At 43.1% G+C, this 24,448-nt stretch overlaps 1 protein-coding gene across 1 annotated transcript in view; it reads right to left on the bottom strand.

The window, feature by feature from the left end:
* Window positions 1-1,273: 1,273 nt before the first annotated feature.
* The window catches only part of NDFIP1 (Nedd4 family interacting protein 1), an 84,443-nt gene continuing 61,268 nt past the window's right edge, over window positions 1,274-24,448 (bottom strand). The window contains exon 8 of the mRNA XM_073651260.1: window positions 1,274-4,077. The gene's annotated coding sequence lies outside the window, so the exon portion shown is untranslated. The remainder of the gene's footprint in view (window positions 4,078-24,448) is intronic.

The following is a 24,448-nucleotide window of genomic DNA, read 5'->3' as shown; positions in this document are numbered from 1 at the left end:
CTGTACCAGCAAGGGTATTCTGTATAGTACTTGGTGCTTATTTGGACTGTTAGGCCACACTCACACGTAGAGTATTTGGTCAGTATTTTATATCAGTATTTGTAAGCCAAAACCAGGAGAGGAACAATCAGAGAAAAGGTATAATGGAAACACCTCACCAATTCTGTATTTATCACCCACTCCTGGTTTTGGCTTTCAAATATTGATACGAAATACTGACCAAATACTGACCGTGTGACCGTAGCCTTATTTTAATTTTCTGTCCCTGACCATTCTTCTAGATTGACCAATGGATGGCCACTCTGGCTTGACTACTGACTGTCTCACTATAAAATACCTGACTCCATTCTTAGTTCTGATTCTGGCCATTTTTTTTTTTTTTTGATTCTCAACATTTTATTTTAAGCTAGTGTGTGGTTTTCCTCAGCTCCCTCACTCACTCAACATCTCCTCTGTAGATGCAATCTGGGGTCCCTTGTAGAGAAGAGCGGATCGATCTGCAGAGGATCAAGTTTGAGTCGAATTTCCGGAAATTCATGGTTTCACGCAAAGTTGAACACTTAAGATTAATTTTGTGGTTAGCAAAAAAAAAAAAATTGCCCAGCACCTTTTCCCACACTCCTGAAACATCAAAGAGAGGGCTAATTTCTTTTTGTGAGGCTATCTGGGCTTCCCCATAATGCACTGCAGCTATAACATCTTATGGATTATCATACATTGTACAGTGGTGGTTAGTACCTGGGCCATCACAGATCAGCGGTTCCTAGCAGATCACAGTTTGTAGAGCATAGTCATTTTCCATTCCCAGTTTCACTGGGTAAGACTCTCTCTCTTTCCTGCAGAGTGTAATCTCTTATGATCATCAGGGTCCTCTCTCTCCTATAGAATAGAAGCTCTTATGATCAGCAGGATTTTCTTTCTCTCTCCTCTCCCCCACGTGTATTTTCTTAGCAATTACAAGATTTCTGGTATCGAGATTCGTGCAAGCTTCTTCATCACAAATTGAATTTTCAGGGAAAATTTGGTGAAGATGTTGAACTTGAATTGCAAAAGATCGGCTCATCTTTAGTCCTTTACTTCTTTAGTCCTTTAAAGGCCTGATACAAGTTAACTAATCAGGATCACCTTAGAATCTAAAAGAGTGACCAGTGCAAAACCTTCATGGAGCTAATGATACATTATATGAAGTATATGTAGTAATTTACTGTATTGTAGAGAATGCATATGTTCACATAACAAGCTAGTAAAGACATAAATAAGTATACTCTGCAAATTGCTACATAAGTGACATTTATTAATGTTCTGCTATATTTACACTTTTAACATCGTAAAATTTTAAAGTGAATTGCCCCATGGCAAATAAAGGTGCATATCAGTCTACACAAAATGCAACGTTTTGCTTACAGATTTTAAAATCACATGAAAGTACACGTAAGTTATGTATGACCCCCACCCAATCTATAGCAGACAGCCCGACCCATGTTAAAAAACAAATACATCCAGCTACTTAAATTTTCCAGTCCCAGTATACAGGTTAAAGCCAACGACAGCAGAATGTGCCTTCAGTTTAGATGCCATCTTATTCTGCCAGTGACTGCAATATAATATGAATAGTCTACAACTATTTCTTAGATTCAAGGAATTTCCTGACTAGAACAGCAAAGTAATGGCTTTTCTACACAAAAGGTTAATTAATATCTTAAATGTTAAATCTTAATGTGCAGGAAGATGATGAAGACAGAATCACAAAATTATTATAGCAGTATATCAGATAAAAAAAATAACTATTATTTATAAATTGTTAAAATACTAAAGTGCATGTGCTCACAAATTTGTGAGCACGTGCACTTTAGTATTTTAACAATTTATAAATAAGTTACTTTTTATCTGATATACTGCTATAATAATTTTGTGATATCCTGTATCAGTGTTGACAAGCCTATTTGCTAGATTATGAAAACAGAATCAGTATATACGAAAGCTAATCAATCAATCATTCTGGAAGTTATGCCCATTTCCACCATGTGTCTATTACAGGATAAATTAAAGGGCACGGACATCTGCCACATTTCTAATCCCACATAAGATTAGAAAAGTATCATTATTAATGATTCATTAACAGTTAAAGGGGAAACAGACCTTACTGCGACCTTCCAATGTGGTGGAGACCTATCAGGAGATCACATCCTTAGCATCTTAGCGCTCACATATCCTCCAATTCCCAAACTTATAGGAGCAGACAAAAGCCCAATCTCATCACCATATTCTACAAAGGGATTTGGGAACTTATATGGTGTCACCGACATTCTGGAAACCAGTGGAGGTCCAAGCTCATAGATTCCTCTAGTGTGATCTGCTTAGCATTTCCCCACTAAATAACGTCTCATTAGGGTTTCTATTTATATGACTGATTCCAGTTGCAATAGTCAAGCTCTTGGGCCAACATTTTGCAGCATATAAGCTAATTCCAGCTCATCCAGTTATATTTCAACATATGTTCCTCAAAAGTCATCAACTTCTGCTGACATACAGTATAAAAAAAAAAAATGATTCACAGGGTGCACTATAGACAAAAATTACATATCAGGCTTATGTCCGTTCAGACATTCCATTTGTCTCTTCCGCTTTAGGAGCATACAAACCTAATAACTGATCCGTTGCATGGGATTTGTTTGGTGCTTTTTTTTAGAAACAAAAAAAGGCCTGCATGCAGGAACTTTTTCTTCTGTTCAAAAATATGGAACCCTAAAGGACCCCATAATAAACAATATAGTCCCTTTGCTTCCTCTTGTATAACTAATGCAATGGATTGCCTATTACTATGGTCTGCTTCTTAAAACGGAAGAGACAAAGGGAATGTCTGAACGGATATGTGAACAGCAGTAGTCCGCTCCTTACTAGACTGGAATCACACATGCAGTTTTGATACAGTTTTTTGGACTTCTAGCTAGGAGAGGAACCCAAAAGACAGGAAAGTATAAAGGGAAGACTTGTATTTCTTTCTTTTGTGTCCAGTCCTGGGCTTGGATCAGAAGACTGCAGGGTGTGTGAGAGATATACGGTACATGTTATTACACTGCACTCTAGGCTTAGGTATAGGTAACTAATGAAGGTCACTGCCACGGTTTATGGTGTACTTTTCATTTTTGGGAAATATATTGGGCGATATTGAACTCCTTTAAAAAAAAATCATATATTGTATATAACCTCATGTGGTTATTAATTAAAGAACTTATCACTAAATAATTGCCAATGATTCATGCAGGACTAGTACAGCATTTCTAAACTTATCTTGGGTTTAGCAGCTCCACATTTAAAGTGAACCTTATACAAAGAGGCCGCCATTTTTTTCTACATTCATAAGATTGAAACCTCTCGATAATCACAAATATCAAATGCTGCGACCCCATGAATAATGGTTCAGTTTACTGAGCATATGTACATGGAGGTGTATACATACTAGGAATAGCAGATCTTAATTCCAAACATCCTTCCTTTGCAAAAGCAAGTCTAGTGTACTCTAGAGATTGCGCTGTGAAATTAAGAAGTCAATATCTAAAGCTTGTATACTTTTTTTTTTTTCTTCCCCCAAAGCGGAACACAATACAATACACGAAAAACATCTGTACGGCAGTTGGATGAAGAATATGGAAAAACAAGGTAAAGCGAGACTGCCCTCTGCTGGCAGAAGGAGTGCAGGTTAATGTTGTCTTTGTGTGTTACAAACAATATATAAGGCTTTATTAGTAATTCACAAACTCGATTGCAATAGCTTTGATTTATACAGTAGCCACTAATGATTCCAGAAGAATAACAACAAAATTCTGCAAGAACTATTCAAAGTTTACACCTAAAAACAAACAAAAAGGAAATGCTTATTTTCTCCTTCCTCGACCACAGTAACTTTGCCTATTTAAGATGTTCAGTTATTTTAAAAGGACTTTTATTTTACTTTTCTTTCATAAAGCAGATATTTTTTCCCTCTTCGGTGTGTGGAACTCCGAGCCTCTTCCTGCAGGTGCCATTGCTTTTCATCAGTTGGTTTTCTGGAGAGGCAGGAAGGCAGGGACGACAACACTGCAATGAGAAGCGGATATGGAAGGTCACACCAATAATAGGGTCTATTTCCCTTATGCAGAGCAGAGAACTGTATGCGTCACTAAAGGTATTGGTAAAGTCACAGAATGTTTCAGGACACTGCCAGGTACCCTTCATATCATGGGTTAGTAAGTCATAGATTGTAAGCTCAGGATTGTAAAGTGCTGCAGAATATATTATAGAAATAAAAATCATTATTATTATTATTATTATTAACTGCTAAGCTCACTGTGATATGTAGACTCATGAGTAACAATTGTGGCCGACATGAATGTATGACACTGGAAATCCCCACCAAAGAGATCCAAAGTTTCCTAAAGTTATCTGAACCCATCATTATAAGTGGGATTGGATGACAGTCTAACGTGTATGGGGGTACTCCAGGCTTTCCCCACCCCCGACAGATGATGCCAGGGGAGAAGAATATCAGAATTCCATCAGCCGATTCTTTTTGTTCTCAGTGGAGATAAGCCGCTGCCAGAGGAATCGTTTGGCCAAGTGGAGAGTTACTACATATGCTAGTCAGGAGGAACGTCAATCGATCGTTCAGATGACAGCTGTCTAGTGTGTATGGGGACCCTGAGATGTCATAGATACCTATCAGAAAAGCATAACATTGGGGAGTATGAATGGAGACCTTCACTAATTTACAAAATCAGGCTGGGTGCAGACGACCGTTTATTCTCTCATCCGAGAGAATCGGGCCGATTATGCAAATCACTATATTCTGATCAGAGTATGAGCATATTGTGCTCCAATTCTCTTGGATGAGAAAAATGATGAAGAAAAAAAAATCTCCATCTTCTCCATTCTGTCAGTCTGTGGAAATTGGACTGCACTTAGATGTCATGTGAGTGCATTGCGATGTTTTCCATGGACTCATTTACCTGCATGGCCGAGTGCGTTCCGGATATCAAATCAAACTCGTGCATGCTGCAATTTTGCCTTGGACTGGCTTGGTCAAAGGAAAAAATCTGACATGTGCACAGCTCCATAGAATAACATTGGTCTGAGTGTGATCTGATGTCTTGTTGGATCGCATTCGGACCAAAAATACGCTCGTCTGCAAGAGCCATCAGGGAGATTATGCACAGTAAACTTAAGACTTATGCGCCACAAATTTAAGCTAAAATGTGTGTGCAAATTTGGTGGACATTGTCACATCTTAAAAAGGGAAGATAGGTTTAGCTTTACATTAACAAATATCTTGAATATACAGTCATGGCCAAAAGTATTGAGAATGAGACAAATAGTAATTTTTCCAAAGTTTACTGCTTCATTTTTTGTAATGGCAATTTGCATATACTCCTGAATGTCAAAGAGTGATCAGCTTAACAGCAATTACTGTACTTGCAAAGTCAATATTTGCCCAGAAAATGAACTTTAACCCCCAAAACACATTTCAACATCATTGCAGTCCTGCCTTAAAAGGAGCAGCTAACATCGTTTTAGTGATTGATCCATTTACACAGGTGTGGGTGTTGATGAGGACAGGGCTGGCGATCAATCAGTCATGATTAAGTAAGAATGACATCACTGGACACTTTAAAAGGAGGCTGGTTCTTGGTATCATTGTTTCTCTTCAGTTAACCATGGTTATCTCTAAAGAAACACGTGCAGCCATCATTGCACAGCACAAAAATGGCCTAACAGGGAAGAGTATCGCAGCTACAAAGATTGCACCTCAGTCAACAATCTATCGCATCATCAAGAACTTCAAGGAGAGAGCTTCCATTATTGTCAAAAAGGCTCCAGGGCGCCCAAGAAAGAGCAGCAAGCGCCAGGACCGTATCTTAAAACTGTTTCAGCTGCGGGATGGGACTACCAGCAGTGTCGAGCTTGCTCAGGAATGGCAGCAGGCTGGTGTGAGTGCTTCTGCACGCACAGTGAGGCGGAGACTCTTTGAGCAAGGGCTGGTTTCAAGGAGGGCAGCAAAGAAGCCACTTCTCTCCAGAAAAAACATCAGGGACCGACTGATATTCTGCAAAAGGTACAGGGAGTGGACTGCTGAGGACTGGGGCAAAGTCATTTTCTCTGATGAATCCCCTTTTCGATTGTTTGGGACATCTGGAAAACAGCTTATTTGGAGAAGAAGAGGTGAGCTCTACCACCAGTCTTGTCTCATGCCAACTGTAAAGCATCCTGAAACCATTCATGTGTGGGGTTGCTTCTCCGCCAAGGGAATCGGCTCACTCACAGTCTTGCCTAAAAACACAGCCAAGAATAAAGAATGGTACCAGAATGTCCTCCAAGAGCAACTTCTCCCAACCGTCCAAGAGCAGTTTGGCGCCCAACAATGCCTTTTCCAGCATGATGGAGCACCTTGCCATAAAGCAAAGGTGATAACTAAATGGCTCATGGAACAAAACATAGAGATTTTGGGTCCATGGCCTGGAAACTCCCCAGATCTTAATCCCATTGAGAACTTGTGGTCAATCATCAAGAGACGGGTGGACAAACAAAAACCAACAAATTCTGGCAAAATGCAAGCATTGATTACGTAAGAATGGACTGCTATCAGTCAGGATTTGGTCCAAAAGTTGATTGAGAGCATGCCAGAGAGAATTACAGAGGTCTTGAAGAAGAAGGGGCAACACTGCAAATATTGACTTGCTGCATTAACTCATTCTAACTGTCAATATAACCTATTGGTACTCATAATATGATTGCAATTATATTTCTGTATGTGATATAAACATCAGACAAACACTAATAAAAGCCAGAGGCCAGCAGATCATGTGAAAATATAATTTTGGTGTCATTCTCAAAACTTTTGGCCATGACTGTACTATATTTTGAGGATTATAAGTCGCTCCGGATTCCACTTTGCCAATGATTTTCTCATGGTGAGCTTCAGGAAAATGGCCGCCACGGGCAGCACATGCACAGATTGAGATTTTGGGAGACGAAATCTCGTCTCCCGAGATTGTGATCTGCGCATGTGCCATGTTTCCGAAGCCCACCACGGGAAAATCACTGGAAAAATGGACTTCGCTCACTGGCACCAACATCTGAGAGCCCAGGGCCCACAGCATCGCCCCGCTCCTGTCGCCGGCCTCCTGAAGCAGTGACCTGCCTCCTGTTACCCCGCTCCGCCGCCTGGTAAGCTCACTGCTCACTTCAGATTATAACACGCACCCTCATTTTCCTTTTTTGGAGGAAAAAAAGTGAGTCTTGTAATCCAAAAAATACAGTAATTTTGTGGCAATACTACACTATATATCATTAGTAACCCCTTCCCTCTGCAAACAATTTTCGTTTTTACATTATTGTTTTTTCCTCCCCCTCTTTCAAGAGTCACAACTTTTTTTTTATTTTTCCGTCGACATTGATGTACGAGGGCTTGTTTTTTGCAGGACGAATTGTAGTTTTGAAGGACGTCATTCATTTTTTCCATTCATTGCACTGAAAAACGAGTGTGGTGAAATTGGGGGAAAAAATGTATTTCCATCGTGTTTTTTTGCGTTTCGTTTTTACGGCGTACATTCTGTGGTGAAGGTTACTCTGAATCACGATTCTCCAGGCCAGTGCAAATGCAGCAATACCAAACTTGTATAGATTTTTTTTTATATATGGAGAAAAAAAAATCTGAAATTTGTTAAAAAACAAAACAAATATATACAATTTTTTTTTTTTTTTGCTTGTGTCACCATTTTCCGAGACTCATAATATTCTTGTTTTTCCATCAACTGAGCTAGGTGAGGGCATGTTTTTTGCATAACACGCTAATGGTTTTATATTTTATATTTGGCTATATACAATGCTTTTATTGCTTAATTTTTAGGGAGGAGTAGTGAGCAAAAAAAAAACAAAAGACCACATTCCTGGCATTTTGATTTTTTGATTTTTTTTTCTAGGTCATGGCATTTACCAAACAGGTTAATTCATTTTCTATTTTGATAGACCAGAAGACCGAACTTTTATAAACATCCTGATACTAAATATGCTTATACTTTTTATTTCTTTATTTTGAATGGGGAAATGGGCAATTTAAGCTTTTATAATTTTATTTTTATTTTTTTATATAGTTAAAAAAAAAAATTACTTTTATTTTAAAGGTCCCCCTAGCTGACATGAACCAGCAATAGTCTGTTCGCTTTTACTATATACTGTAATGCTACAGTATTGCAGTATACAGTATTACTCTTGGTCTCCTTTGAATATAATAGCTGAGCTTCAGAGGAGTACCAAGATGGCAGCAAATTGTGCCTTCAGCAGGCCCCCGGCTACCAAAGTAAGCCATTGGCACCCCATTAGCGCATCACAGACCACTGATAGGAGCTGGTAAGTGCAAGAAGCAAAGCTCGTTCCATTTAAATGCCGCTGTCAAGAGAATGACAGTGGCGTGTAAATGGTTAACAGCCGCGGCCTGAGCTCCTACTTAGCCATGTGTGTTAGAGACAGATTCCGGCATTGTAATATAACCGGTATCTGCCGTGTGTGGAGCAGAGCTGTAGAGTTGGTACAACTCCGAGATTTCCCTGACTTTCGCCTCCACACACCTGCCTCACTACTGAGTACATAAACTGCAGCACAGATTCATCTCACTGCCTCACTACTGAGTACATAAACTGCAGCACAGATTTATCTCACTGCCTCACTACTGAGCGTGTACATAAAGTGCAGCACAGATTCATCTCACTGCCTCACTACTGAGCATGTACATAAAGTGCAGCACAGATTCATCTCACTACTGAGCGTGTACATAAAGTGCAGCACAGATTCATCTCACTGCCTCACTACTGAGCATGTACATAAAGTGCAGCACAGATTCATCTCAATGCCTGACTACTGAGCATGTACATAAAGTGCAGCACAGATTCATCTCACTACTGAGCATGTACATAAAAGTGCAGCACAGATTCATCCCACTGCCTCACTACTGAGCGTGTACATAAAGTGCAGCACAGATTCATCTCACTACTGAGCGTGTACATAAAGTGCAGCACAGATTCATCTCAATGCCTCACTACTGAGCATGTACATAAAGTGCAGCAGAGATTCATCTCACTACTGAGCATGTACATAAAGTGCAGCACAGATTCATCTCACTGCCTCACTACTGAGTGTGTACATAAAGTGCAGCACAGATTCATCTCACTGCCTCACTACTGAGCGTGTACATAAAGTGCAGCACAGATTCATCTCACTGCCTCACTACTGAGCATGTACATAAACTGCAGCACAGATTCATCTCACTGCCTCACTACTGAGCGTGTACATAAAGTGCAGCACAGATTCATCTCACTGCCTCACTGCTGAGCGTGTACATAAAGTGCAGCACACATTCATCTCACTGCCTCACTACTGAGCGTGTACATAAAGTGCAGCAGATTCATCTCACTACTGAGCATGTACATAAAGTGCAGCACAGATTCATCTCACTGCCTCACTACTGAGCGTGTACATAAAGTGCAGCAGATTCATCTCACTGCCTCACTACTGAGCATGTACATAAAGTGCAGCACAGATTCATCTCAATGCCTCACTACTGAGCGTGTACATAAAGTGCAGCACAGATTCATCTCACTACTGAGCGTGTACATAAAGTGCAGCACAGGTTCATCTCACTGCCTCACTACTGAGCGTGTACATAAAGTGCAGCAGATTCATCTCACTACTGAGCATGTACATAAAGTGCAGCACAGATTCATCTCACTGCCTCACTACTGAGCGTGTACATAAAGTGCAGCAGATTCATCTCACTGCCTCACTACTGAGCATGTACATAAAGTGCAGCACAGATTCATCTCAATGCCTCACTACTGAGCGTGTACATAAAGTGCAGCACAGATTCATCTCACTACTGAGCATGTACATAAAGTGCAGCACAGGTTCATCTCACTGCCTCACTACTGAGCGTGTACATAAAGTGCAGCACAGATTCATCTCACTGCCTCACTACTGAGCGTGTACATAAAGTGCAGCACAGATTCATCTCACTGCCTCACTACTGAGCATGTACATAAAGTGCAGCACAGATTCATCTCACTACTGAGCGTGTACATAAAGTGCAGCACAGATTCATCTCACTACTGAGCGTGTACATAAAGTGCAGCACAGATTCATCTCACTGCCTCACTACTGAGCGTGTACATAAAGTGCAGCACAGATTCATCTCACTACTGAGCATGTACATAAAGTGCAGCACAGATTCATCTCACTGCCTCACTACTGAGCGTGTACATAAAGTGCAGCACAGATTCATCTCACTGCCTCACTACTGAGCATGTACATAAAGTGCAGCACAGATTCATCTCACTGCCTCACTACTGAGCGTGTATATAAAGTGCAGCACAGATTCATCTCACTGCCTCACTACTGAGCATGTACATAAAGTGCAACACAGATTCATCTCAATGCCTCACTACTGAGCGTGTACATAAAGTGCAGCAGATTCATCTCACTGCCTCACTACTGAGCGTGTACATAAAGTGCAGCACAGATTCATCTCAATGCCTCACTACTGAGCGTGTACATAAAGTGCAGCACAGATTCATCTCACTGCCTAACTACTGAGCGTGTACATAAAGTGCAGCACAGATTCATCTCACTGCCTCACTACTGAGCGTGTACATAAAGTGCAGCACAGATTCATCTCACTGCCTCACTACTGAGTGTGTACATAAAGTGCAGCACAGATTCATCTCACTACTGAGCGTGTACATAAAGTGCAGCACAGGTTCATCTCACTGCCTCACTACTGAGCGTGTACATAAAGTGCAGCACAGATTCATCTCACTGCCTCACTACTGAGCGTGTACATAAAGTGCAGCACAGATTCATCTCACTGCCTCACTACTGAGCATGTACATAAAGTGCAGCACAGATTCATCTCACTGCCTCACTACTGAGCGTGTACATAAAGTGCAGCACAGATTCATCTCACTGCCTCACTACTGAGCATGTACATAAAGTGCAGCACAGATTCATCTCAATGTCTCACTACTGAGCGTGTACATAAAGTGTAGCACAGATTCATCTCAATGCCTCACTACTGAGCGTGTACATAAAGTGCATCACCGATTCATCTCAATGCCTCACTACTGAGCATGTACATAAAGTGCAGCACAGATTCATCTCACTGCCTCACTACTGAGTGTGTACATAAAGTGCAGCACAGATTCATCTCACTGTCTCACTACTGAGCGTGTACATAAAGTGCAGCACAGGTTCATCTCACTGCCTCACTACTGAGCGTGTACATAAAGTGCAGCACAGATTCATCTCACTGCCTCACTACTGAGCGTGTACATAAAGTGCAGCACAGATTCATCTCACTGCCTCACTACTGAGCATGTACATAAAGTGCAGCACAGATTCATCTCACTACTGAGCGTGTACATAAAGTGCAGCACAGATTCATCTCACTACTGAGCGTGTACATAAAGTGCAGCACAGATTCATCTCAATGCCTCACTACTGAGCGTGTACATAAAGTGCAGCACAGATTCATCTCACTGCCTCACTACTGAGCGTGTACATAAAGTGCAGCACAGATTCATCTCATTGCCTCACTACTGAGCGTGTACATAAAGTGCAGCACAGATTCATCTCAATGCCTCACTACTGAGCGTGTACATAAAGTGCAGCACAGATTCATCTCACTGCCTCACTACTGAGCGTGTACATAAAGTGCAGCACAGATTCATCTCAATGCCTCACTACTGAGCATGTACATAAAGTGCAGCACAGGTTCATCTCACTACCTCACTACTGAGCGCGTACATAAAGTGCAGCACAGATTCATCTCACTGCCTCACTAGTGAGTGTGTACAAAAAGTGCAGCACAGATTCATCTCACTGCCTCACTACTGAGCGTGTACATAAAGTGCAGCACAGATTCATCTCACTGCCTCACTAATGAGCATGTACATAAACTGCAGCACAGATTCATCTCACTGCCTCACTACTGAGCGTGTACATAAAGTGCAGCACAGATTCATCTCACTGCCTCACTACTGAGAGTGTACATAAAGTGCAGCACAGATTCATCTCACTGCCTCACTACTGAGCGTGTACATAAAGTGCAGCAGATTCATCTCACTACTGAGCATGTACATAAAGTGCAGCACAGATTCATCTCACTGCCTCATTACTGAGCGTGTACATAAAGTGCAGCAGATTCATCTCACTGCCTCACTACTGAGCATGTACATAAAGTGCAGCACAGATTCATCTCAATGCCTCACTACTGAGCGTGTATATAAAGTGCAGCAGATTCATCTCACTACTGAGCATGTACATAAAGTGCAGCACAGATTCATCTCACTGCCTCACTACTGAGCGTGTACATAAAGTGCAGCAGATTCATCTCACTGCCTCACTACTGAGCATGTACATAAAGTGCAGCACAGATTCATCTCACTGCCTCACTACTGAGCATATACATAAAGTGCAACACAGATTCATCTCAATGCCTCACTACTGAGCGTGTACATAAAGTGCAGCACAGATTCATCTCACTGCCTCACTACTGAGCGTGTACATAAAGTGCAGCAGATTCATCTCACTACTGAGCATGTACATAAAGTGCAGCACAGATTCATCTCACTGCCTCACTACTGAGCGTGTACATAAAGTGCAGCAGATTCATCTCACTGCCTCACTACTGAGCGTGTACATAAAGTGCAGCACAGATTCATCTCACTGCCTCACTACTGAGCGTGTATATAAAGTGCAGCACAGATTCATCTCACTGCCTCACTACTGAGCATATACATAAAGTGCAACACAGATTCATCTCAATGCCTCACTACTGAGCGTGTACATAAAGTGCAGCACAGATTCATCTCACTGCCTCACTACTGAGCGTGTACATAAAGTGCAGCACAGATTCATCTCACTGCCTAACTACTGAGCGTGTACATAAAGTGCAGCACAGATTCATCTCACTGCCTCACTACTGAGCGTGTACATAAAGTGCAGCACAGATTCATCTCACTGCCTCACTACTGAGCATGTACATAAACTGCAGCACAGATTCATCTCACTGCCTCACTACTGAGCGTGTACATAAAGTGCAGCACAGATTCATCTCACTGCCTCACTGCTGAGCGTGTACATAAAGTGCAGCACACATTCATCTCACTGCCTCACTACTGAGCGTGTACATAAAGTGCAGCAGATTCATCTCACTACTGAGCATGTACATAAAGTGCAGCACAGATTCATCTCACTGCCTCACTACTGAGCGTGTACATAAAGTGCAGCAGATTCATCTCACTGCCTCACTACTGAGCATGTACATAAAGTGCAGCACAGATTCATCTCAATGCCTCACTACTGAGCGTGTACATAAAGTGCAGCACAGATTCATCTCACTACTGAGCGTGTACATAAAGTGCAGCACAGGTTCATCTCACTGCCTCACTACTGAGCGTGTACATAAAGTGCAGCAGATTCATCTCACTACTGAGCATGTACATAAAGTGCAGCACAGATTCATCTCACTGCCTCACTACTGAGCGTGTACATAAAGTGCAGCAGATTCATCTCACTGCCTCACTACTGAGCATGTACATAAAGTGCAGCACAGATTCATCTCAATGCCTCACTACTGAGCGTGTACATAAAGTGCAGCACAGATTCATCTCACTACTGAGCATGTACATAAAGTGCAGCACAGGTTCATCTCACTGCCTCACTACTGAGCGTGTACATAAAGTGCAGCACAGATTCATCTCACTGCCTCACTACTGAGCGTGTACATAAAGTGCAGCACAGATTCATCTCACTGCCTCACTACTGAGCATGTACATAAAGTGCAGCACAGATTCATCTCACTACTGAGCGTGTACATAAAGTGCAGCACAGATTCATCTCACTACTGAGCGTGTACATAAAGTGCAGCACAGATTCATCTCACTGCCTCACTACTGAGCGTGTACATAAAGTGCAGCACAGATTCATCTCACTACTGAGCATGTACATAAAGTGCAGCACAGATTCATCTCACTGCCTCACTACTGAGCGTGTACATAAAGTGCAGCACAGATTCATCTCACTGCCTCACTACTGAGCATGTACATAAAGTGCAGCACAGATTCATCTCACTGCCTCACTACTGAGCGTGTATATAAAGTGCAGCACAGATTCATCTCACTGCCTCACTACTGAGCATGTACATAAAGTGCAACACAGATTCATCTCAATGCCTCACTACTGAGCGTGTACATAAAGTGCAGCAGATTCATCTCACTGCCTCACTACTGAGCGTGTACATAAAGTGCAGCACAGATTCATCTCAATGCCTCACTACTGAGCGTGTACATAAAGTGCAGCACAGATTCATCTCACTGCCTAACTACTGAGCGTGTACATAAAGTGCAGCACAGATTCATCTCACTGCCTCACTACTGAGCGTGTACATAAAGTGCAGCACAGATTCATCTCACTGCCTCACTACTGAGCGTGTACATAAAGTGCAGCACAGATTCATCTCACTACTGAGCGTGTACATAAAGTGCAGCACAGGTTCATCTCACTGCCTCACTACTGAGCGTGTACATAAAGTGCAGCACAGATTCATCTCACTGCCTCACTACTGAGCGTGTACATAAAGTGCAGCACAGATTCATCTCACTGCCTCACTACTGAGCATGTACATAAAGTGCAGCACAGATTCATCTCACTGCCTCACTACTGAGCGTGTACATAAAGTGCAGCACAGATTCATCTCACTGCCTCACTACTGAGCATGTACATAAAGTGCAGCACAGATTCATCTCAATGTCTCACTACTGAGCGTGTACATAAAGTGTAGCACAGATTCATCTCAATGCCTCACTACTGAGCGTGTACATAAAGTGCATCACCGATTCATCTCAATGCCTCACTACTGAGCATGTACATAAAGTGCAGCACAGATTCATCTCACTGCCTCACTACTGAGTGTGTACATAAAGTGCAGCACAGATTCATCTCACTGTCTCACTACTGAGCGTGTACATAAAGTGCAGCACAGGTTCATCTCACTGCCTCACTACTGAGCGTGTACATAAAGTGCAGCACAGATTCATCTCACTGCCTCACTACTGAGCGTGTACATAAAGTGCAGCACAGATTCATCTCACTGCCTCACTACTGAGCATGTACATAAAGTGCAGCACAGATTCATCTCACTACTGAGCGTGTACATAAAGTGCAGCACAGATTCATCTCACTACTGAGCGTGTACATAAAGTGCAGCACAGATTCATCTCAATGCCTCACTACTGAGCGTGTACATAAAGTGCAGCACAGATTCATCTCACTGCCTCACTACTGAGCGTGTACATAAAGTGCAGCACAGATTCATCTCATTGCCTCACTACTGAGCGTGTACATAAAGTGCAGCACAGATTCATCTCAATGCCTCACTACTGAGCGTGTACATAAAGTGCAGCACAGATTCATCTCACTGCCTCACTACTGAGCGTGTACATAAAGTGCAGCACAGATTCATCTCAATGCCTCACTACTGAGCATGTACATAAAGTGCAGCACAGGTTCATCTCACTACCTCACTACTGAGCGCGTACATAAAGTGCAGCACAGATTCATCTCACTGCCTCACTAGTGAGTGTGTACAAAAAGTGCAGCACAGATTCATCTCACTGCCTCACTACTGAGCGTGTACATAAAGTGCAGCACAGATTCATCTCACTGCCTCACTAATGAGCATGTACATAAACTGCAGCACAGATTCATCTCACTGCCTCACTACTGAGCGTGTACATAAAGTGCAGCACAGATTCATCTCACTGCCTCACTACTGAGAGTGTACATAAAGTGCAGCACAGATTCATCTCACTGCCTCACTACTGAGCGTGTACATAAAGTGCAGCAGATTCATCTCACTACTGAGCATGTACATAAAGTGCAGCACAGATTCATCTCACTGCCTCATTACTGAGCGTGTACATAAAGTGCAGCAGATTCATCTCACTGCCTCACTACTGAGCATGTACATAAAGTGCAGCACAGATTCATCTCAATGCCTCACTACTGAGCGTGTATATAAAGTGCAGCAGATTCATCTCACTACTGAGCATGTACATAAAGTGCAGCACAGATTCATCTCACTGCCTCACTACTGAGCGTGTACATAAAGTGCAGCAGATTCATCTCACTGCCTCACTACTGAGCATGTACATAAAGTGCAGCACAGATTCATCTCACTGCCTCACTACTGAGCATATACATAAAGTGCAACACAGATTCATCTCAATGCCTCACTACTGAGCGTGTACATAAAGTGCAGCACAGATTCATCTCACTGCCTCACTACTGAGCGTGTACATAAAGTGCAGCAGATTCATCTCACTACTGAGCATGTACATAAAGTGCAGCACAGATTCATCTCACTGCCTCACTACTGAGCGTGTACATAAAGTGCAGCAGATTCATCTCACTGCCTCACTACTGAGCGTGTACATAAAGTGCAGCACAGATTCATCTCACTGCCTCACTACTGAGCGTGTATATAAAGTGCAGCACAGATTCATCTCACTGCCTCACTACTGAGCATATACATAAAGTGCAACACAGATTCATCTCAATGCCTCACTACTGAGCGTGTACATAAAGTGCAGCACAGATTCATCTCACTGCCTCACTACTGAGCGTGTACATAAAGTGCAGCACAGATTCATCTCACTGCCTAACTACTGAGCGTGTACATAAAGTGCAGCACAGATTCATCTCACTGCCTCACTACTGAGTGTGTACATAAAGTGCAGCACAGATTCATCTCACTGCCTCACTACTGAGCGTGTACATAAAGTGCAGCACAGATTCATCTCACTGCCTCACTACTGAGCGTGTACATAAAGTGCAGCACAGATTCATCTCACTACTGAGCGTGTACATAAAGTGCAGCACAGGTTCATCTCACTGCCTCACTACTGAGCGTGTACATAAAGTGCAGCACAGATTCATCTCACTGCCTCACTACTGAGCGTGTACATAAAGTGCAGCACAGATTCATCTCACTGCCTCACTACTGAGCATGTACATAAAGTGCAGCACAGATTCATCTCACTACTGAGCGTGTACATAAAGTGCAGCACAGATTCATCTCACTACTGAGCGTGTACATAAAGTGCAGCACAGATTCATCTCACTACTGAGCATGTACATAAAGTGCAGCACAGATTCATCTCACTGCCTCACTACTGAGCGTGTACATAAAGTGCAGCACAGATTCATCTCACTGCCTCACTACTGAGCATGTACATAAAGTGCAGCACAGATTCATCTCACTGCCTCACTACTGAGCGTGTACATAAAGTGCAGCACAGATTCATCTCAATGCCTCACTACTGAGCGTGTACATAAAGTGTAGCACAGATTCATCTCAATGCCTCACTACTGAGCGTGTACATAAAGTGCATCACCGATTCATCTCAATGCCTCACTACTGAGCATGTACATAAAGTGCAGCACAGATTCATCTCACTGCCTCACGACTGAGTGTGTACATAAAGTGCAGCACAGATTCATCTCACTGCCTCACTACTGAGCGTGTACATAAAGTGCAGCACAGATTCATCTCACTGCCTCACTACTGAGAGTGTACATAAAGTGCAGCACAGATTCATCTCACTGCCTCACTACTGAGCGTGTACATAAAGTGCAGCAGATTCATCTCACTACTGAGCATGTACATAAAGTGCAGCACAGATTCATCTCACTGCCTCATTACTGAGCGTGTACATAAAGTGCAGCAGATTCATCTCACTGCCTCACTACTGAGCATGTACATAAAGTGCAGCACAGATTCATCTCAATGCCTCACTACTGAGCGTGTATATAAAGTGCAGCAGATTCATCTCACTACTGAGCATGTACATAAAGTGCAGCACAGATTCATCTCACTGCCTCACTACTGAGCGTGTACATAAAGTGCAGCAGATTCATCTCACTGCCTCACTACTGAGCATGTACATAAAGTGCAGCACAGATTCATCTCACTGCCTCACTACTGAGCATATACATAAAGTGCAACACAGATTCATCTCAATGCCTCACTACTGAGCGTGTACATAAAGTGCAGCACAGATTCATCTCACTGCCTCACTACTGAGCGTGTACATAAAGTGCAGCAGATTCATCTCACTACTGAGCATGTACATAAAGTGCAGCACAGATTCATCTCACTGCCTCACTACTGAGCGTGTACATAAAGTGCAGTAGATTCATCTCACTGCCTCACTACTGAGCGTGTACATAAAGTGCAGCACAGATTCATCTCACTGCCTCACTACTGAGCGTGTATATAAAGTGCAGCACAGATTCATCTCACTGCCTCACTACTGAGCATATACATAAAGTGCAACACAGATTCATCTCAATGCCTCACTACTGAGCGTGTACATAAAGTGCAGCACAGATTCATCTCACTGCCTCACTACTGAGCGTGTACATAAAGTGCAGCACAGATTCATCTCACTGCCTAACTACTGAGCGTGTACATAAAGTGCAGCACAGATTCATCTCACTGCCTCACTACTGAGTGTGTACATAAAGTGCAGCACAGATTCATCTCACTGCCTCACTACTGAGCGTGTACATAAAGTGCAGCACAGATTCATCTCACTGCCTCACTACTGAGCGTGTACATAAAGTGCAGCACAGATTCATCTCACTACTGAGCGTGTACATAAAGTGCAGCACAGGTTCATCTCACTGCCTCACTACTGAGCGTGTACATAAAGTGCAGCACAGATTCATCTCACTGCCTCACTACTGAGCGTGTACATAAAGTGCAGCACAGATTCATCTCACTGCCTCACTACTGAGCATGTACATAAAGTGCAGCACAGATTCATCTCACTACTGAGCGTGTACATAAAGTGCAGCACAGATTCATCTCACTACTGAGCGTGTACATAAAGTGCAGCACAGATTCATCTCACTACTGAGCATGTACATAAAGTGCAGCACAGATTCATCTCACTGCCTCACTACTGAGCGTGTACATAAAGTGCAGCACAGATTCATCTCACTGCCTCACTACTGAGCATGTACATAAAGTGCAGCACAGATTCATCTCACTGCCTCACTACTGAGCGTGTACATAAAGTGCAGCACAGATTCATCTCAATGCCTCACTACTGAGCGTGTACATAAAGTGTAGCACAGATTCATCTCAATGCCTCACTACTGAGCGTGTACATAAAGTGCATCACCGATTCATCTCAATGCCTCACTACTGAGCATGTACATAAAGTGCAGCACAGATTCATCTCACTGCCTCACTACTGAGTGTGTACATAAAGTGCAGCACAGATTCATCTCACTGCCTCACTACTGAGCGTGTACATAAAGTGCAGCACAGATTCATCTCACTGCCTCACTACTGAGCGTGTACATAAAGTGCAGCACAGATTCATCTCAATGCCTCACTACTGAGCGTGTACATAAAGTGCAGCACAGATTCATCTCACTTCCTCACTACTGAGCGTGTACATAAAGTGCAGCACAGATTCATCTCAATGCCTCACTACTGAGCATGTACATAAAGTGCAGCACAGGTTCATCTCACTACCTCACTACTGAGCGCGTACATAAAGTGCAGCACAGATTCATCTCAATGCCTCACTACTGAGCGTGTACATAAAGTGCAGCACAGATTCATCTCACTGCCTCACTACTGAGCGTGTACAAAAAGTGCAGCACAGATTCATCTCACTGCCTCACTACTGAGCGTGTACATAAAGTGCAGCACAGATTCATCTCACTGCCTCACTACTGAGCGTGTACATAAAGTGCAGCACAGATTCATCTCAATGCCTCACTACTGAGCATGTACATAAAGTGCAGCACAGGTTCATCTCACTACCTCACTACTGAGCGCGTACATAAAGTGCAGCACAGATTCATCTCACTGCCTCACTACTGAGCGTGTACATGAAGTGCAGCACAGGTTCATCTCACTGCCTCACTACTGAGCGTGTATATAAAGTGCAGCACAGATTCATCTCACTACTGAGCATGTACATAAAGTGCAGCACAGATTCATCTCACTGCCTCACTACTGAGCGTGTACATAAAGTGCAGCACAGATTCATCTCACTGCCTCACTACTGAGCGTGTATATAAAGTGCAGCACAGATTCATCTCACTACTGAGAGTGTACATAAAGTGCAGCACAGATTCATCTCAATGCCTCACTACTGAGCGTGTACATAAAGTGCAGCACAGATTCATCTCAATGCCTCACTACTGAGCATGTACATAAAGTGCAGCACAGATTCATCTCACTGCCTCACTACTGGGCATATACATAAAGTGCAGCACAGATTCATCTCACTGCCTCACTACTGAGCATGTACATAAAGTGCAGCACAGATTCATCTCACTGCCTCACTACTGAGCGTGTACATAATGTGCAGCACAGATTCATCTCACTGCCTCACTACTGAGCGTGTACATAAAGTGCAGCACAGATTCATCTCACTGCCTCACTACTGAGCGTGTACATAAAGTGCAGCACAGATTCATCTCACTGCCTCACTACTGAGCGTGTACATAAAGTGCAGCACAGATTCATCTCACTGACTCACTACTGAGCGTGTACATAAAGTGCAGCACAGATTCATCTCAATGCCTCACTACTGAGCGTGTACATAAAGTGCAGCACAGATTCATCTCAATGCCTCACTACTGAACATGTACATAAAGTGCAGCACAGATTCATCTCACTACTGAGCGTGTACATAAAGTGCAGCACAGATTCATCTCACTACTGAGCGTGTACATAAAGTGCAGCACAGATTCATGTCAATGCCTCACTACTGAGCGTGTACATAAAGTGCAGCACAGATTCATCTCAATGCCTCACTACTGAGCGTGTACATAAAGTGCAGCACAGATTCATCTCACTGCCTCACTACTGAGCGTGTACATAAAGTGCAGCACAGATTCATCTCAATGCCTCACTACTGAGCGTGTACATAAAGTGCAGCACAGATTCATCTCACTGCCTCACTACTGAGCGTGTACATAAAGTGCAGCACAGATTCATCTCACTGCCTCACTACTGAGCGTGTACATAAAGTGCAGCACAGGTACATCTCACTGCCTCACTACTGAGCATGTACATAAAGTGCAGCACAGATTCATCTCACTGCCTCACTACTGAGCGTGTACATAAAGTGCAGCACAGGTTCATCTCACTACTGAGCGTGTAAAGTGCAGCACAGATTCATCTCACTGCCTCACTACTGAGCGTGTACATAAAGTGCAACACAGATTCATCTCAATGCCTCACTACTGAGCGTGTACATAAAGTGCAGCACAGATTCATCTCAATGCCTCACTACTGAGCGTGTACATAAAGTGCAGCACAGATTCATCTCACTGCCTCACTACTGAGCGTGTACATAAAGTGCAGCACAGATTCATCTCACTAACTCACTACTGAGCGTGTATATAAAGTGCAGCACAGATTCATCTCACTGCCTCACTACTGAGCGTGTACATAAAGTGCAGCACAGATTCATCTCACTGACTCACTACTGAGCGTGTACATAAAGTGCAGCACAGGTTCATCTCACTGCCTCACTACTGAGCGTGTACATAAAGTGCAGCACAGATTCATCTCACTGCCTCACTACTGAGCGTGTACATAAAGTGCAGCACAGATTCATCTCACTGCCTCACTACTGAGCGTGTACATAAAGTGCAGCACAGATTCATCTCACTGACTCACTACTGAGCGTGTACATAAAGTGCAGCACAGATTCATCTCAATGCCTCACTACTGAGCGTGTACATAAAGTGCAGCACAGATTCATCTCAATGCCTCACTACTGAACATGTACATAAAGTGCAGCACAGATTCATCTCACTACTGAGCGTGTACATAAAGTGCAGCACAGATTCATCTCACTACTGAGCGTGTACATAAAGTGCAGCACAGATTCATGTCAGTGCCTCACTACTGAGCGTGTACATAAAGTGCAGCACAGATTCATCTCAATGCTTCACTACTGAGCGTGTACATAAAGTGCAGCACAGATTCATCTCACTGCCTCACTACTGAGCGTGTACATAAAGTGCAGCACAGATTCATCTCACTGCCTCACTACTGAGCGTGTACATAAAGTGCAGCACAGGTACATCTCACTGCCTCACTACTGAGCATGTACATAAAGTGCAGCACAGATTCATCTCACTGCTTCACTACTGAGCGTGTACATAAAGTGCAGCACAGATTCATCTCACTGCCTCACTATTGAGCATGTACATAAAGTGCAGCACAGATTCATCTCAATGCCTCACTACTGAGCGTGTACATAAAGTGCAGCACAGATTCATCTCACTGCCTCACTACTGAGCGTGTACATAAAGTGCAGCACAGGTTCATCTCACTACTGAGCGTGTACATAAAGTGCAGCACAGATTCATCTCACTGCCTCACTACTGAGCGTGTACATAAAGTGCAGCACAGATTCATCTCACTGCCTCACTACTGAGCGTGTACATAAAGTGCAGCAGATTCATCTCACTGCCTCACTACTGAGCGTGTACATAAAGTGCAGCACAGATTCATCTCACTGCCTCACTACTGAGCGTGTACATAAAGTGCAGCACAGATTCATCTCACTAACTCACTACTGAGCGTGTATATAAAGTGCAGCACAGATTCATCTCACTGCCTCACTACTGAGCGTGTACATAAAGTGCAGCACAGATTCATCTCACTGACTCACTACTGAGCGTGTACATAAAGTGCAGCACAGGTTCATCTCACTGCCTCACTACTGAGCGTGTACATAAAGTGCAGCACAGATTCATCTCACTGCCTCACTACTGAGCATGTACATAAAGTGCAGCACAGATTCATCTCACTGCCTCACTACTGAGCGTGTACATAAAGTGCAGCACAGATTCATCTCACTGCCTCACTATTGAGCATGTACATAAAGTGCAGCACAGATTCATCTCAATGCCTCACTACTGAGCGTGTACATAAAGTGCAGCACAGGTTCATCTCACTGCCTCACTACTGAGCGTGTACATAAAGTGCAGCACAGATTCATCTCACTGCCTCACTACTGAGCGTGTACATAAAGTGCAACACAGATTCATCTCAATGCCTCACTACTGAGCGTGTACATAAAGTGCAGCACAGATTCATCTCAATGCCTCACTACTGAGCGTGTACATAAAGTGCAACACAGATTCATCTCAATGCCTCACTACTGAGCGTGTACATAAAGTGCAGCACAGATTCATCTCAATGCCTCACTACTGAGCGTGTACATAAAGTGCAACACAGATTCATCTCAATGCCTCACTACTGAGCGTGTACATAAAGTGCAGCACAGATTCATCTCAATGCCTCACTACTGAGCGTGTACATAAAGTGCAGCACAGATTCATCTCACTGCCTCACTACTGAGCGTGTACATAAAGTGCAGCACAGATTCATCTCACTAACTCACTACTGAGCGTGTATATAAAGTGCAGCACAGATTCATCTCACTGCCTCACTACTGAGCGTGTACATAAAGTGCAGCACAGATTATATACACGCTCAGTAGTGAGGCAGTGAGATGAATCTGTGCTGCACTTTATGTACACGCTCAGTAGTGAGATGAATCTGTGCTGCACTTTATATACACGCTCAGTAGTGAGGCAGTGAGATGAAAGTGCAGCACAGATTCATCTCACTGCCTCACTACTGAGCGTGTACATAAAGTGCAGCACAGATTCATCTCACTGCCTCACTACTGAGCATGTACATAAAGTGCAGCACAGATTCATCTCAATGCCTCACTACTCAGCGTGTACATAAAGTGCAGCACAGATTCATCTCACTGACTCACTACTGAGCGTGTACATAAAGTGCAGCACAGATTCATCTCAATGCCTCACTACTGAACATGTACATAAAGTGCAGCACAGATTCATCTCACTACTGAGCGTGTACATAAAGTGCAGCACAGATTCATCTCACTACTGAGCGTGTACATAAAGTGCAGCACAGATTCATCTCAATGCCTCACTACTGAGCGTGTACATAAAGTGCAGCACAGATTCATCTCAATGCCTCACTACTGAACATGTACATAAAGTGCAGCACAGATTCATCTCACTACTGAGCGTGTACATAAAGTGCAGCACAGATTCATCTCACTACTGAGCGTGTACATAAAGTGCAGCACAGATTCATGTCAGTGCCTCACTACTGAGCGTGTACATAAAGTGCAGCACAGATTCATCTCAATGCCTCACTACTGAGCGTGTACATAAAGTGCAGCACAGATTCATCTCACTGCCTCACTACTGAGCGTGTACATAAAGTGCAGCACAGATTCATCTCACTGCCTCACTACTGAGCGTGTACATAAAGTGC

The sequence above is a fragment of the Phyllobates terribilis genome, unplaced genomic scaffold (genome assembly GCF_046119375.1).
Source record: "Phyllobates terribilis strain yellow unplaced genomic scaffold, ASM4611937v1 Scaffold_11__3_contigs__length_659146591, whole genome shotgun sequence".
NCBI lineage: Eukaryota > Metazoa > Chordata > Amphibia > Anura > Dendrobatidae > Phyllobates > Phyllobates terribilis.
The sequence above is the reverse complement of the archived record's forward strand: the minus strand, read 5'-3'. Positions and strand labels throughout refer to the sequence as shown.